Below are 17,425 nucleotides of genomic sequence, written 5' to 3'. Positions count from 1 at the left end.
CAAGGTGCTAGTCTTTCTGCAGTACATTTTTCAATGAAAGTCTACATTCTGAGCCTTTTAAAATAATTTTAAAATAATCTACTTCTGTGTATTTATAGTCATAACAAAGATTAAATGCCTTATTGGAATGAAAGATAAAAAGTAAGTGACCAAATATTTATTGACACACAAATATGTCATCTAAGAGTCAGCAAGCCATGTTTCCAAGCATTTACATCACTTTAAATTCAAATTATTTCTTGTACTGGTGGCCAACAGACTTGGAGTTGAACTCCAACGACACCCACCTCTTGAATTCACAGCCTTGTATGTATGAAGGACGTCCACACCTTCATGTAAGTCTGTCCACACTCCTGCCTGTGGGCAAAAGTGGGACTTGTTTCTTTTTTTTTTTTTTTATTGGGATGCTTTTTTTTTTATTTTTTTTTTATTTTTTTATTATTATTTTTTTTTTTCCAGTGGGTTTTGTCATACATTGATATGAATCAGCCATGGATTTACATGTATTCCCAATCCCGATCCCCCCTCCCACCTCCCTCTCCACCCGATTCCTCTGGGTCTTCCCAGTGCACCAGGCCGGAGCACTTGTCTCATGCATCCCACCTGGGCTGGTGATCTGTTTCACCATAGATAGTATACATGCTGTTCTTTTGAAATATCCCACCCTCACATTCTCCCACAAAGTTCAAAAGTCTGTTCTGTATTTCTGTGTCTCTTTTTCTGTTTTGCATATAGGGTTATCGTTATCACCTTTCTAAATTCCATATATATGTGTTAGTATGCTGTAATGTTCTTTATCTTTCTGGCTTACTTCACTCTGTATAATGGGCTCCAGCTTCATCCATCTCATTAGGACTGGTTCAAATGAATTCTTTTTAATGGCTGAGTAATATTCCATGGTGTATATGTACCACAGCTTCCTTATCCATTCATCTGCTGATGGGCATCTAGGTTGCTTCCATGTCCTGGCTATTATAAACAGTGCTGCGATGAACATTGGGACTTGTTTCTTTTCTAACCAATAAAATACAGTGAAGGTGTTGAGTCATCACCTCCATGATTGGCTGTGGGTTAAGATAATCTTCTGTCTCAGTAAAGAGTTGTTCTTTTCTGCTTCAGTTGGCAATTCCCATGCAGTGTGGTGAGAGGCTTCTAATCTACCTTTCAGCAAAGGCTCTCCAGCCTGCATTGAATTACTGCAATTAAACAGACCCCATCAACCACCCCATGCCCTTGGAAACAGGCTCTTCCAGCCCAGCCTGTAGGAGAGGAGGCAGCCCAAAAGCCAAGTGACAGACTCTGAGCAGAGGCACCACCTGAGCCCACACTCCTGACCCCAGAAATGGTGCTGCGTCAAGTGCTGCTGTGGTCATCGAGGTGCAATAGAAAACTCAGGGAAACTGAATCAAAAACCCAAGTGACCCGCCCAGTGCCATGTCCACTGAGCCTCCTCCATCACTTCTTAGCAGGTGTGTCAAAACCAGTTATTCTCTTTAGGTGTATAGAAACTATGCAAATACTATGGATAACAATATTCTTTTTTACTTTAATCAATTACCATCTGTACCAGTGAAGCATCATGTGGCGCTATTACACCCCTCTCTACAGCCAAGAAAAATGATTATTTTGATTCCAGCAGATCCATTTATAGTATCAACAGATTTTTCAAGCATTCAAGTTTTTCACAAATTACCATTGTATGCCAATAGTGTCTTTGAAAGAAAACCTGGCGTAAGAGTCAATAAACTTTTGTTCAAGGCTGATTTCTGTTGATTGTAATCCTGTGACAAGAAACACATTTCCTTTACTTTCCAAACTTCTGCTTCCTCATTCTGGTTCCCACCACCTTTGACACTATTGTGAGTGGCTATCTGTTGAATAACTGTTTCATCTCAGTGGTGTATGGAGATGACACAGCATTCTTTTCAGTGCTTAAAATAACCTCACAAAGAGGGTGTTATTATCTCCATTTTACGGATGAGGAAACAACTCAGTTATCAGGTAAGGTGTCCACCTGTTAAACAAAATCGCAGGCATTTGAATCCAAGTTTTTCTGGTCCCAAAACTAGAGGTGTTTTCACCTTATGGTTCAGTATTTTTGTAATTCATATCTGTTAATAATGAGCAAATGGGCTTCCCAGGTGGCACTAGTGGTAAGGAACCCACCTGCCAATGCAGGAGGCTGAAGAGACGTGAGTTGGATCCCTGGATTGGGAAGATCCCCTGGAGGAGGGCACGGCAACCCACTCCAGTATCCTTGCCTGGGAAAATCATGTGGACAGAGAAGCCTGGTGGGCTACAGTTCATGGGGTCACAAAGAGTGGGACATGGCTGGAGTGACTTAGCACACACTCAACAAATAAGTACTGGCATTTGTGCCCAGTTCTTACTCATTAATGATAAAAGGTTGTATTTCTGATGGATCATGTAATAGTTTTTCAGAACCCAAGCATAAATAAGACAAAAATCACCACACGCTTATTAGAAATAATCTGTCTACTAACAGATTTCCCGGGCTTGACTTGTCAGAAGGGTAACAATGACCAATGTTTCCATGCTCTAAATTTGAACAGTGTTAAATTGCAGCATTCAATATCCTTATTATTTGTCTTTCAATTTACATTTCTCATTCTTGGCTGCTTTAGTCTCAAATTCCCATATAAAAGGAATAAAGAAGGGCTTTGCCAATAAGGGCTTTACAGATAAACCTGTATCTTATCCTGGATTAATTTATTAATTTCAAGGGATCTTCATTTTTTCCATTAGTGACTAATAAAGGCTACCAGAGTTTCTCCTTAAGGTTGTTTTTAATGACTTTCATCTGCGATACTAATTTAACATAGGTTATGTGATGACAAAATAACTGAATTAGCATTTCCTACTTTGTAAGCCAGACATAACGTACTAACTTAGTAAAGGTTACCATTTACCCAAAACACCTACATGTATCTATGTATCTTTTCCATCACAGTTTAGAAATCCTGGCAGTCCCCACCCTTGACAAGGATAGCTGGAGCATCTCTGAGCCCCTCCAGACAGCTGGTCGGTTCAATTTCCTTCTCTGCCTCTCGCTCAGTGGCATCACAGGACAGCATGGAATTCGTGCAGTGGGGAGCACTTATACCCCAAAAATGAACAGTAAAGGGTACAGCTCTGGGCTTTATATTTTAGGCAAATCATTCACCAGCCCCTGACAGATTTCCCTCTATGGAAAAAGCACACTAATACAAGCTACTTTCCACTTAGAATGAAATTTAGAAATTGCTAACTATATAAAGCCCTTGATGAACAGATTAAAATATGTATCAATTTGTGGGTGCCTGCTAAGTTGCTTCTGTTGTGTCTGACTCTGTGATCCTATGAACTTCAAGCCACCAGATTCCTCTGCCCATTGGGTTTCCTAAGCAAGAATACTGGAGTGGGTTGCTGTGCCCTCTTCCAGGGGATCTTCCTGACTCAGAGATCGAACCTGCATCTCTCATCGGGTTCTTTACCAGTAGCACCACCTAGGAAGCCCCTCTATCAATTTAGCATATTTTAAATGAATAAGCCAAGGCTTTCTGAACCAGTGTGATGAGAAAATTATGGAAAAATCTAAGCCTGAATATCGGTCATTTGGTAGGGAATCTGTCAGGATGTTTACTAGACAAAAGGATTAGTAAAAGGCAGTAAATGTGAGCTTTGCTTTACACAAAGTTCTCATAACTTATTTTAAAAGGTTAACTGTTAGCCTGTCAGGCTGTCCCTGTTCTCTTGGTCATCATTAGTATAACAGGTGAAAGGGGGCAAACCAAGAGGAAACATGGCCTCATTCTAACAAATTCACTCAGTGCCAATTTCCACAGGTAAATTTCCATCCTGAAAAGTGAGAGTATCTACCACAAAGCAGGAACCCTGATAGAGGAGCTGAGAGGCACGAAAAGGTATTTTTACACAGAATATAAAAGAAGTGAAACTCTTTTGAATTGCAACTGAGTGTAAGCCTTACTTGTGCCAAGAATAGTTTACTGTGGCTTTTCTACACAGCAAAAAAGAAAACACATTTTTTCATGGTGAAATAGGATGCATCATCCAAGAAGACTGCTATGGAGTTACTTGGATGGCAAGCTATGGCCCTGAGAAGACTTTGTTAGCAAGATAGGCTGTAGAAGGGAGCTCATTGTGGGACTCGTGTATCGGACCAGTCTCGTCCTTTAATAGCAGTGGGTCTTTTTGTTTCTGACATGGACATGTGGCAGGACTCTTACCTCAACAGCCTCCAACCTGGAGCGGGAAGTGCAGGTACACACACCTGCATGGTCTTGACCTCAGGAAGCTTCACAGCTCTGCCTTTTCTAGAGTATTTTATTATGTCAGCACTCAATTGCTCAATCACGTCCAACTCTTTGGGATCCCATGGACACCAGGCTCCTCTGTCCATAGGATTCTCCAGGCAAGAATACCGGAGTAGGTTGCCATTTCCTTCTCCAGGAGATCTTCCTGACCCAGGGATTGAACCTGCGTCTCCTGCATTGCAGGTACATTCTTTACCACTGAGCCACCAGGGAAGCCCTAATTGATGATGTAGAATTCTTAAACTTCACTATTAAAATGAAGCCAAGATTGAGCAGGAATTGGAGTCTTGTACTCAGATTTCTGTCTGACCCCTACCCAGGTTACAATCAGAAGTCACCTGCTTTCCCTGGGATCTGGAACACAAGTGTCTGATCCTGACACGCAGGAAGGGCCCAGTAAATGGGAGGCAGTATTTTATATATTTAGAGATGACAGAGAACAGAGAGAGAAACCTCAAAAATGTTACACTACATACACTCAGGGAATTAGTCTATTGTAATCTGCATTTTTCAGAACTATCTGTTGCTGAAAAACTAATTTTTACATTTTCTTTCCTCTTTAATATGTCACTTATTGTAGTCACATCTTAATCCCACCAATGTTTGTCAGGATAACTTTGAAGGTACAAAGCCCAATACAACTGAAAATATCCTCCCCTGTGAGCTGTGCCACGGGGCTTGGTGGTCGCAAAGAAGGGATGAAAGGGCTTTGAAGAAGTAAATTCATCTCAAAATAGTCTTACTGTTTTGAAAAATGCCAGATTTATTAATATTAAAATCCTCTAAAGTTAAAAAAAATAATGAAATAAGCTGATATTTGTAATCACTATCACCCCAAAGAGAAAACCCTATCTTAACGTTTTAAAGACAACAATGTCCTGATTATTTTCCAATCTAACTGGGCTACGGTCAGCCCCTTAATGACATAGCTAAATGTAACTGAGTTCATTTGAGGGGAAAATATACTCTACTGTAATAAATTAGCATTGGCTTCAAGGGTTTTAAATAAAATGGAAAAATATTATAACATTTTTCTTCCTTACCTTATACAACTGAGCAATTGTCTTTCAAACTTTGTGAATAACTCAGTCTGTGGATATAATGATATTCTTAGTACATTTGCAGAGCAAAAACAAAAATGCTGCTAATCACTTACTGAACAACCTCACCCAATGAAATCACGAAGCAGCTTTGTTTTTGTCTTTCCTTGTTCATTCAAATATACTCTTTGGAACTAGTTCTTCTCTTGCCCCTGGATGAAACTTAGAGCACGTCCCATTACTCCTGATTTTTTTTTTTTTTATGAGTAATACAAGTTTCTCCAGGTGGTAATAACTATAACTAGTCAAAGTTGACACAGCTCAAAATTTCGTTCAAAGTCACAGCTCTGCTCACGTCCTATGGAAAGCAAGCCCCTAAAAGCATAAGAAAGATGTGACTGGAGAAGAAATATATCTTCTCACGCTGTTTCTTGATAAAACAGATTAACCACTTTGACACTGCGTTTCCCAACTGGCACTTGGGCACCACCCGTGGCAGCAGCGCCTGGCCTTCACGTCTGGAGCAGGGAGACAGCAATGCTGAAGCCCAGGATCCTGAGCGACCAGCTTGGCAGTCAGACCACAGTCTCTTCCGGACCCGGCAGATGCCAGGACCCAAGGGCTAGCCCTCAGCTTGCAGAACCTTACCTGAAAACTCAGAGGGAGAGAGGTCTTTGGGGAATGAAGCCTCCATGGGGTGAGGCAGCAGAATCAGCCAGGAATGTGGAAAAGCGAAGGAAGCACCTTCAGATTTGGAATCCCAGGAACCATGTGGGAGGCTGGAGGAAAGTGATGGTGTTTGACTATAAATTTCTGTCCCTGAGGCCTGAGAAAGAGGAAATTGTACAAAGAAATGTATTTACAAATATTTCCTAATGCACATATAATCTGAGACAAAACTCCAGAAAGCATTCAGGAGTATTCCCCACATAGAAGTTTCTACCCCTCTCCCCACCCCAGAGCTCCCAAGAGATTCCAGTTCCCTCCTTGTTGTGTCTTGGAGACACAAGTCCAAGTCTTTATGAGTAGCAAAGAAGCAAAAGAGAAGTAAACAGCAAGATCATGAGAACTGTTTTCATGTTCCACAAAATTCCTTCTAACTCTGATGCCGCAGAGTAGCCGGAGGCTGTATCCTTGCAGGACTGAGCACCACTTCTCCGTCTATCACCCCCTCAGTGGTAACTGGGTGGGGAATGCAGACTTTCTGTAAATTTGCCTTGTCAGAGACACTCAGAGCACAGCAGGAGCCCCCGCTCCAAGCTCCGTTCCTGAGATGACCTGAACCAGAGGCCCAAACTGTCTGGACCCTCCAGTGCAAACGCCCGTCTTGAGCCCCCGCACCATCCTCTTATCCTTCCTCTTCAGTTTCTAGCACATTGACTTTGGCTCCTGCAAAGACACAGAGGTCCTGGTCTGAAGGCTGGGTGCTGTCTGTTCAAAGGAAAGCTATGGCCAAGGGAAGGGAAATCAGAGATCATGTCATTTTCTAAAACAGTTTCCTTCTATATTAGCTTCTCTGATTCATGGTTTAATGTTTAAAAAAAACAAAAAAGCTCTGGACTTGTAAAGCATACTCACTCATCCTTTTGAAAATGTTTCCTTTTCACAAACAAGGGACAATTTTATTTTTTAGGCTAATGACGCTGGGAAAGATTGAAGGCAGGAGGAGAAGGGGGCGACAGAAGATGAGATGGTAGGATAGCATCACCAACTCAATGGACGTGAGTTTGAGCAAGCTCCAGGAGATAGTGAAGGACAGGGAAGCCTGGCGTGCTGCAGTCCATGGGATCACAAAGAGTCAGACAGGACTGAACAGCTGAACAATAACAACAAAATGAGAGCACGACACATTTCAGGATCCAGAGGGAACATGCGCTCTGCCTGGACTCAGCCACCATACTCTGCCAATATGTTTTTACAAATCTGGAAAATAAGTTTTCTCAGTGATTACATAATCCTTTCCCCAGAAACACTGAAATTTAAATTGTCAAGAGAGGAAAAATAAATTTATTTTAATTCATATTGAATAAACAATGCCAAGCATTATAAACCCATGTTTCAAAACAATTTAACTGTTTCAACCAGATAATAGGCCCAGAACACTCTTTGTGTCATGTCAAAAGCAGAATCATGCTTACTTAAGATGGAAAAGGCTTTATGTCTATACAAGAAAATTTTGAGAGAGGGAGAGGCCACATTCACATAACTTTATTCAGTATGTTCTCATCGTTCTCTTTTATTGTTAATTACTGTTAACTTCTTACTGTGGAGTGAGTGGGAATAGAACACCCAACAAGGCTGTGAAGCTTGTTTTCTTACCAAGGTTCTTTGTTTTCCCTTGAGTAAATTCCTCTTGCATTACTTCACACCTTTTTTTGATCTCAAGATTTCTGGAAAAGTTATTAATAAAATTTATTAATGATAAAAGTTATTAATAAATTTCTAAGTGCTTTTCTGTAGGGATGAGCTCTGGAAGGTCTTTGTTTCAGAAGGGTTTCAGAAGTGTTTCCTGTGATGGCCCCTCCTTTCGCTCCCCCCCTCTTCACCCCCTCAACCTCCACACCCCGCTCTCCACTAGAGGTAACTGTCCCTGGAAAAAGGTGTAGGGAGGGGCGTGGGATGGACAACGCTACCCATCAGCCTGATTGCACCAGACCTGACTTCTTCATCCTCCTGCTATAAGAGGAAAGGGTTTTTCCTTCTCCTTGATCAATACAAATTCCTTCCTTTCTGTGTGCATCTTCTCATTATTCTCATCTTGCTGGAAAAGAAACTTCAAGTTGGAATGTTTAAGTAATTTTAAAAAAGATCACAAAGCTAAGAGGAGATAAAACCTACTGGTTTTGCCCTACTCTTCTGGTCTGTCTAGCATTATCACATTTTCTCATATTATTAACAAATCATCAGAGATTTTACAAATACAGTTGTTACTATTGTTCTCACAATCTTTAAAAATATTTCTCACCATTTCTGTGATACACTCAATTTTAAAATTACCCATTTTTATTTAGTCTTTAGGCTTTCCCAGGTGACACTGGTCATAAAGAACCCGTCTGCCAATGCAGGAGACATAGAGTGACATGGGTTTAATCCCTAGGTCAGGGAGATCCCCTGAAGGAGGGTATGGTTACCCACTCCAGTACTCTTGTCTGGAGAATCTCTTGGACAGAGAAGCCTGATGGGTTACAGTCCCTGGAGTCACAAACAGCTGGACACGACTGAAGTGATTTAGCACTCACAAATTTATCCTTCAGTTTTTCACATCTAGCCATGATTTAATTCAAACAATTCAAAACTTACAAACTCTAAATTCTATAGTGGCTGTTGGTCATACTGTTTTATATTTATTCATAGTCATATCTGACCCTTTGCAACCCCATGGACTCTAGCCCATCCAGTTCCTCTGTCCATGGGATTCTCCATGCAAGAAAACTGGAGTGGGTAGCCATTCCCTTCTTCAGGGTATCTTCCCGACTCAGGGATTGAACTCAGGTCACCTTCATTGCAGGCAGATTCTTTACTGTCTGAGCCACCAGGGAAGCCCATTTATTCATAAGAGAAGTTCATTACTCACTCACTACAACATGGATGTGCTGGGTTGACAAAGGCTCCTTCACAACTTGGTTCAGGGGCCAGATTCTGTCTACCTTCAGGCTTGACTATCCTTCCTAAACACCTTCTGAGGTAATGTATTTTTCTGTATGGAGTCAACAGAAGAGGAAATTATGTATGTTCCAGGGGTGACTGTGATCCACAGAACAGAATTGTGTAGTTGGGTAACACAGTTCAATGTCAATTGGAAATGTAAGTTTGCTACCTGGACACTTAACCAGTTTCAGACACAATGTGGTATCATTATTAAAACTCACATGATTTGAAACAAAACGGAAGAATATGTATTTCATTTAAGTTTTATGCTAATATTTCTCAAGTTTTGCTCTAAATTTTTAGGAATACACTCATAGTAAAATTCTACTTGAGTTTTATTTCTATTTCTTTTGTAATTATATTAGTCTCTTGAAGTTCGTTGACAAGCAGAGTGAGTTAAGTGGTATCATCTTATTTTCTCATTATCTCTACTGTGAAATTTGGTCTAGGAAATTTATAAAGTTAGATGGATTTTAGTCCTGAACATTTTCATTCAAATGCTGAAAAGAGAGATTCTATCAGTCTCTCTAGTGATTCCTTTTCTCTGGTTGGCAATAGGCAAGAATATATAGGAAATGACAACCCTGCTCACCCTTCTGAGAGAAGGCTATCATGACTTACCAAGTGACTGTGTCAGTTCAGTTCGGTTCAGTTCATTCGCTCAGTCGTGTCCAATTCTTTGTGACCCCATGAACTGCAGCACGCCAGGACTCCCTGTCCATCACCAACTCCCGGAGTGACTGTTTAAATCCTCTTAAATCTGGACAGAGAGAGTATGTGAGATTTACCCAATGCCTGTAACAGCCATTTACAATTAAAGTTCATTCTTATAATAAACTAAGAATGTAATTCTGCTACTAAAACTGTCCCCAGAGGAGTTTTCTTGTAATGTTCACATGAAATTCCAATAAAGTCTTTAAATTATGGTGCTGACTTGAAGACTTTAAATACAACACTTATCATTTAGCTTTAGATCTGAGTCTTGTAACAGGATATGAACATCAGTGTCTAAGCAATTAGAATGTTTCCAACTCCCCTGAGATAAGCAGTAAAGTATGACCTAACTCACTGCACCAAAAATGATTATGATCAAGCAAAAAAGAAAACACCATAAATCCAAGTGTTTGTGTTTGAATTTAAATTAAAAGAACACACTCAGACACACAGGATTTACAAAGATTAGTTTTAAAAGCCTGATTAACCAATAGTCTGAATAGATCATCAGGTTATATCTATACATAAAAGGTGTTTTGTTTTGTAAAAACCAGTTTGTATTGAGGATATAGCCGAACTCAGATCAATAATGCTAAGTTCATCATGCACACCGTATGATCTCAAAGGTTTATTAAAATTCACAGCAAATGTTAAATTCTTTACATAGAGATATTTAACTGAGTGCACTTAGAATACACAGGTGATCCTTGAACAACGTGGGTCAATCTGAGTATAAGTTATAGTCAGCCTGTACGTCCCAATTTTGTCCATCCAGGGATTCAGTTAACCATGGACCTTGTCTCATGTTTACTATTGAAAACTACCTGCCTGTAAGTGGACTGGTGCAGTTCATACTTAAGTTGTTCAAGGTCAATTGTATATTTTTTTCATTTTAACCCATACTGGGAATTCAAAGCATAATGTATTCAGATCTGACCACAATGAGGGCAGCATTTATTGTTGAGGTTGTTGCTTAGTCACTAAGCTGCGTCCACGGAGAAGGCAATGGCACCCCACTCCAGTACTCTTGCCTGGAAAATCCCACGGATGGAGGAGCCTGGTGGGCTGCAGTCCATGGGGTCGCTAAGAGTCAGACACGACTGAATGACTTCACTTTCACTTTTCACTTTCATGCACTGGAGAAGGAAATGGCAACCCACTCCAGTGTTCTTGCCTGGAGAATCCCAGGGATGCGGGAGCCTGGTGGGCTGCCATCTACAGGGTCGCAAAGAGTCAGACACGACTGAAGTGACTTAGCAGCAGCAGCAGCAAGCACGTCCAACTCTGTGATCCCATGGACTGTAGCTCACCAGGCTCCTCTGTCCATGGAATTCTCCCAGGCAAGACTGAAGAAGGAATTCATAGGGCCTGGACTCCATCTCAGGCCTCTCCGTGCTGATCGTGCTCAGCCACCTCTCCAGTGGACTCTGAACTCTCTGCTTAGTGCCTGTGGGAACGACAATGGAAGGATAAGACCCCGTCCGGACAGGAGAACCTTGAAGATCGTATCCAGGTTACTCATCGTCTAAGAGAAAACAGACACTAATCACCCCTGCCTCCAGACAGTATCTATCAGAATGTAAGCACAGGCTTATTGGTTATTAACTGGTTGGAATGTAACCGTGGGGTTATTGATTATTAACTGTTTGAACACATAACATGTGAATGATGAGGTTATGGTGATTGTACTTACCCTTCCTTTGTAAGCATCAAGGGATTGGGGTGGTGGGTTTGGACACGTACACATGGGATATAAAAGATTTTCACAAATGCTGGTCGGGGTCCTTGGCTAACAGGAAACTCTGCCTTGGGCCCGCCGGTGTAATAAACTGCACTCCACTATCTGTATTGTCCTTCTGAGTGAGTTTGTTTCCCGGAAAGCGTGGCTATAACATTTGGTGCATGGGCCAGGAAACTCCTCACTTTGAGGAGACAGGTCTCATTTGAGGCCACCCAGAGGCTTTGTAGCTTGAATCTCCTAGAGGGGGGAAGGCGCCTCACCCCTCTGGAAGGATTCTGCTTCTCAACACCCGGACCTTTCACGTTAGCAGGTAGTGGATGGCAGCAGGGGAACTGAGCGCTCAGGTGAGGAGGAACCCACCCGGCAGGGTGGAAGAGGGGGCCTGATCACCCCCCTGGGAGGGACTAGAAGGAGCGGGGACCCACAGGAGCCTGGAAGGGCAGGCGGCGATTGCTTAGTACACAGGTCTATGAGCGTGCTAGGGTTTAGGAAGGAAATTTGTGAAGGTCATTTAGGAGGTGTGTCCACGCTGTCTCGGGGAAAGTTATTACCAAGCGATCGCCAGGGGATTTTTAGGATAGGAAACTGGTCCTTGTATGCTCATATTCTGCCCTCCCCCAGGAGGTGTCCCGTCTGCTGTGAAATTCTTGACCCCCTCGGAATTGTTAGGCTAGAAGGAGGAGGATACAGAAGTGAGTACGAATTGGCTTTTCCAGAGATGGCCTGGGACATGGGATATTTAACCCATCTGTGTTTTCATCCACACCTGATCAAGCCCACCAAGGCAGGCGGACTTTAAGAGAGAAACTGTCTTGGACCATGTGATGTTCTGGTTCGGCTATGCTGACCGGCAGGTGAAGACATGCCGATCCCCCTTCTCCCTCTGGGATCTGGCAGGTAAGGCTCTCCTCACCACAATTAGGAAGGAGGCAGAATGGCAATTTAAGTGTCATTGACTGGAAATATCAGAAGTACATAGGGTACTGAGAACTTCGTAGACAGAACGAAAAGGAAAAGTAGAAGAAGGTCCTAGAAGGTAAGCAAGATGGGAGGAAGTGAATCTAAGGCAACTGTATTGGAGTGCATGATTAAAAATTTAAAGAAGGGATTAGGAAGAGACTATGGGATGAAGATGAAGCCTAACCACTTCCACATACTCTGTGAGGTCAAATGGCCCCCTATGGGAGTAAGATGGCCACCAGAGAACACCATGAACTCAAAAATAGTGGAAGCAGTCTATAGAGTAGTCACAGGACAGCCAGGACACCTGGATCAATATCCATCTATTGACTCATGGCTAGGGTTAGCTTGAGACCCTCCTACTTGGACAAGGTTCTGTATCCAGAAGGGAAAGGGAAAAATATTAATGACACAAAAGTTGACTGATGATAAAAAAGGAAATTCTACAGGATTTGGACGGGGATGACCTGACCCCTCCCCCATGCTGGATAATGACGCACTTGCCTCCCAGTGCTTCACCAGGACCGGAGGCCGCCTTAATGTCTGATCCAGGGCCAGGTGAAGTTCCTGCAGCAGCAGCTGCTCTTCCACCAGCTCTCCCAGAGTTCGTAGAGCCGCCATTTTGGCAGGCTCCGATCCCGGTGACAGAAGCCTCTGGCCAACACTTCCAGAATCCGGCTCCAACCGAACCGCCCAAGCTATACCCGCCTCTCCCGGTGAGGACTGACAAGAAGGGGAGGGAGACGTTGGAATTAAGCAGAGACTGCGCTCTGCCAGAGAGCCGGAGGGAATAAAAGAGAACAGACAAGAGACTTACAGTGCTAGCTGCTGCTCTGGGAAAGTCTTATCTCGGGCCCTCCGGAAAACCTCATCTGCCCCAGGGACAGGACAGTCCTTCAGCCGGTCCCAAGGGAGGCCCCGGTCCCCGTTACAGCCAAACCAGTGTGCCCGGTGCAAGCTTTTGGCCACTGGAAGAATGAATGTCCTAAGGCAAAGAAGGAAGAGGAAGCTCCCGCAGTTGTGAGGCTTACTGACTTGGAAATTAACTAGGGCTGCCAGGGCTCAGAGATATCAGGTCCCTGAGAGCCCATGGTAACCGTAAAAGTGGGGGACCAAAACATTGACTTCATAGTGGATACAGGAGCAGAACTGTCAGTAGTAACAAAACCTGTGGCACCACTGTCCAAAAAGACTACCGCTGTACCTGGGGTATCGGGAGAAGAGATGATTAAATCATTTTGCCAGCCTGGAAAATGTCACATGGGAGGGCACCAAGTGATTCATGAATTCCTCTACATTCCTGAGTGCCCAGTACCCCTGTTGGGAAGAGACTTGCTCTCCAAACTAGGAGCACAAGTGACTTTCTCCCCTGAGGAGAGGCCCACCTTCTGGGTGGACTCTATGACTTATTTGCCCTCTCTCTCAATACCACCCCAAGATGAATGGAGGTTGCATGAGCCTCCGAAGGAAAAACCGGGTGGGCTGGAAGAGCATGAGAGAGAGTTAACTCAATTATTCCCTGAGGTCTGGGTGGAAGACAACCCCCCCCCCCCCGCCTCCTGCAGGCTGGCTAAACATCACGCCCCAGTGATAATAGAACTCAAACCAGGCACCATCCCGGTTAGAAAGTGCCAGTACCAGCTACAGATAGAGGCCTGAGCCAGCATACTGCCCCACATCAATAGATTGAAACAAGCAGGCATTCTAGTAGAGTGCCAGTCAGCTTGGAATACGCCAATCCTGCCAGTCAAAAGGGAAGGAGGACAGGACTATAGGCCTGTACAAGATCTCAGGCTAGTCAACCAGGCTACTATGACTTTACACCTCACTGTTCCAAACCCCTATACCTTACTTAGCCTCCTCCCACCGAGGACTGAAGTTTACACTTGCCTAGATCTCAAGGATGCCTTCTTCTGCATACCCTCGCCCCAGCGTCACAGCCCATCTTTGCCTTTGAATGGGAAGATCCAGTCGGGGGCACCAAACAACAGCTCATCTGGACTCCCCCACAAGGGCTTAAAAACTCCCCAGCCATCTTTGGGGAAGCCTTGGCTTCTGACCTGGACTCATTCCATCCGGAAGAGTATAGATGTCGGCTCCTACAATACAGGGATGACCTGCTGCTGGCTGCCGAGACCAAGGAAAAATGCTGGAAAGGGACAGATGCACTGCTCCAGCTGTTGATGGAAGCAGGTTACCAGGTGTCGAAGAAGAAGGCACAGATCTACAAAGAGGAGGTAAGGTATCTGGGTTTTGTTTTAAAGAAGGGCACAAGGTTCCAGACCCTAATTAGGTCCTATATACTGATGGCACTAGCCTGATAAAACAAGGACAACGGCTGTCAGGTTAGCCAGAGCGGAAGGGGCCATCAAGACTGAAAAGAGATGGTGGGAATTGCCAAGTGGCAAATTATTGGTACCGGAGGAGCTGGCACACACTCTGGTAAGCCAAGTGACCCACCTAGGCCATGCTGCCTGCTCACAGGTTAATGCTGCCTCTCGGGGATTCAGACAAAATCCTCCAGGTATTCAGCTGAAAGGCACACTGCCCCTTGAACACCTGGGAGTGGACTTCACTGAAATGAAACCTCACCGACACTACCATTATCTGCTGGTCATGGTATGTGCATTCCCAAGATGGGTAAAAGCTTTTCCTAACTGGACTGAAAAAACATCAGAAGTAACCCGGTGCCTGCTTAGGGAAATAGTTCCCAAATTTGGATTTCCTATCAGCATTGGATCAGGCAATGGCCCAGCTTTTGTAGCTGATTTAGTACAACAAATAAGCAAAACTTTAAACATCAAATGGAAACTGCACACTGCATATAGGCCCAGAGTTCTGAGATGGTGAAATGAACCAACCGGACACTTAAAGACTCTCCAAGTGGATCATAGAGACTGACTGCTCCTGGGTGGACTTGCTTCCGATGGCTCAGCTCAGACTCAGGATGACCCCACAGTCCCAAGGCTATTCTCCATACAAAAGTGTGTATGGGAGGCCTCCTCCCATAATAAAACAGGTGTCAACAAATTTGCCTCAGGTAAGGGGGGATAGGATTTCACAACAGATGAAACTGGGTAAGGTAATAAATTGGGTGACTAAGTTTGTACAAGAAAGGGTGCCGTTCCCCCTTGGGGAACAGATTCATGAGTTTACACTTGGTGACAAAGTATGGGTCAAAGATTGGAAACATGATTTGCTAGCCCTTTGGTGAAAGGGCCCTTATGTTATTCTAACTACCCCTACTGCAGTTAAAGTTGCAGGTATTGTCCCTTGATCCATCATAGGAGGGTGAAGAGAGCATACCACGCAGACTCAGAAAACGCTGACTGTACTGCACAGAGGGACCACATTGATCCTCGAGAGACTAAGACCATCCTTAAGAAGAAGGAAAAGAAGATCCCGGACGAGCCCCTTCAAGATGAAGCCGCACAGTCAACTCCTGCTGCTTGGCCTCATCAACGTGATTTTGAATTTAACTTCTGTCTCAACTCAGGACAACGTTTTCACCTCGTGGGCACATTCCTACGCGGACTTCCAGAACACCTACAACTTCTGGGTATGTAAGACTATGCCTCTGTCTGTGAAGGATGGACTTCCTTGGTGGGTGTCACCGCTCCGCCAAGCAGATTTTAAACCACTCTGCTCTTTTCTGGGATGACAAAGAGACTTTCCTCTCTCTTGTCAGTCATAACCTCTCCTTGCTCTCTTGGTGTAAGACCTACAGTCAATAGACTCGGGTCATGGGGTTACATTTGATATAAATGCCAGTGTAACAAAAGCCTAACCTACAACAAGGCCCAGTAAATCTACCTTATTTCATGCTAGGTGGACAAGATCTGTGTTTCAATGGTATGAGTATACTGCTGCCTTTTTCGTACCCTCTATAGGGACAACAAATATATTATGATTAAAGTAGAGGCCTTGACTAATTTCACAAACAGGCCCTTCTAGATAGAACAGAAGCCATCCAAGCCTTAAATGAAGAGCAAGTCTAAATGAGAAAAGCAGCAATTCATAATAAAATGGCTTTGGACACACTCACAGCTGCTCAAGGAGGGATCTGGGCTATAATTAAGGTTGAAGGTTGTATATACATTCCTGACTTATCTGACAATGTATCGACTACTTTAGATGATATGAAAAACCAGGTAAAAGCTATGTCAAATGAAAACATTCCTTTCTAGACTTCGTTCCTATCTTGGGTGAAGAGCGATTGGTGGAAAACTATATTTACCACTGCTATAGTTGCCTTGATAGTTCTGCTTTGTGGACCCTGAATTTTACAATGTATTATGAACTTTGTAACCCGAAGGTTGATGTCATTCTCCCTAATTGGCAGTTGGAGAGCCAGGGTGCAATACATCCCTATAAATGATGCTCATGATATGAGTTAAGAGCATCAAGAGGGGGGAGTGAAGAAGGAATTTATAGGGCCTGGACTCCATCTCAGGCCTGTCTGTGCTGATCGTGCTCGGCCACCTCTCCAGTGGACTCTGAACTCTGCTTAGTGCCTGTGGGAACGACAATGGAAGGATAAGACCCCGTCCGGACAGGGGAACCTTGAAGATCATATCCAGGTTACTCATCACCTAAGAGAAAACAGACACTAATCACCCCTGCCTCCAGACAGTATCTATCAGAATGTAAGCACAGGCTTATCGGTTATTAACCGGTTGGAATGTAACCGCGGGCTTATTGATTATTAACTGTTTGAACACATAACACGTGAATGATGGGGTTATGGTGATTGTACTTACCCTTCCTTTGTAAGCATCAAGGGATTGGGGTGGTGGGTTTGGACACGTACACATGGGGTATAAAAGATTTTCACAAATGCTGTTCGGGGTCCTTGGCTAAGAGGAAACTCTGCCTTGGGCCTGCCGGTGTGATAAACTGCACTCCACTATCTGTATTGTCCTTCTGAGTGAGTTTGTTTCCCGGAAAGCGTGGCTATAACAAGACTCCTGGAGTGAGTTGCCATTTCC

General features: G+C 43.6%; 1 pseudogene; it reads left to right on the top strand.

Annotated features, from left to right (window-relative positions):
* The first annotated feature begins 15,858 nt into the window (after positions 1–15,858).
* LOC122450923 lies at positions 15,859–16,924 on the top strand (annotated as a pseudogene).
* Positions 16,925–17,425: the final 501 nt, after the last annotated feature.

The sequence above is a fragment of the Cervus canadensis genome, chromosome 12 (assembly GCF_019320065.1).
Source record: "Cervus canadensis isolate Bull #8, Minnesota chromosome 12, ASM1932006v1, whole genome shotgun sequence".
Lineage (NCBI taxonomy): Eukaryota > Metazoa > Chordata > Mammalia > Artiodactyla > Cervidae > Cervus > Cervus canadensis.
Note: the sequence above shows the minus strand (reverse complement) of the source record. Positions and strands in the feature narration are given on the sequence as shown.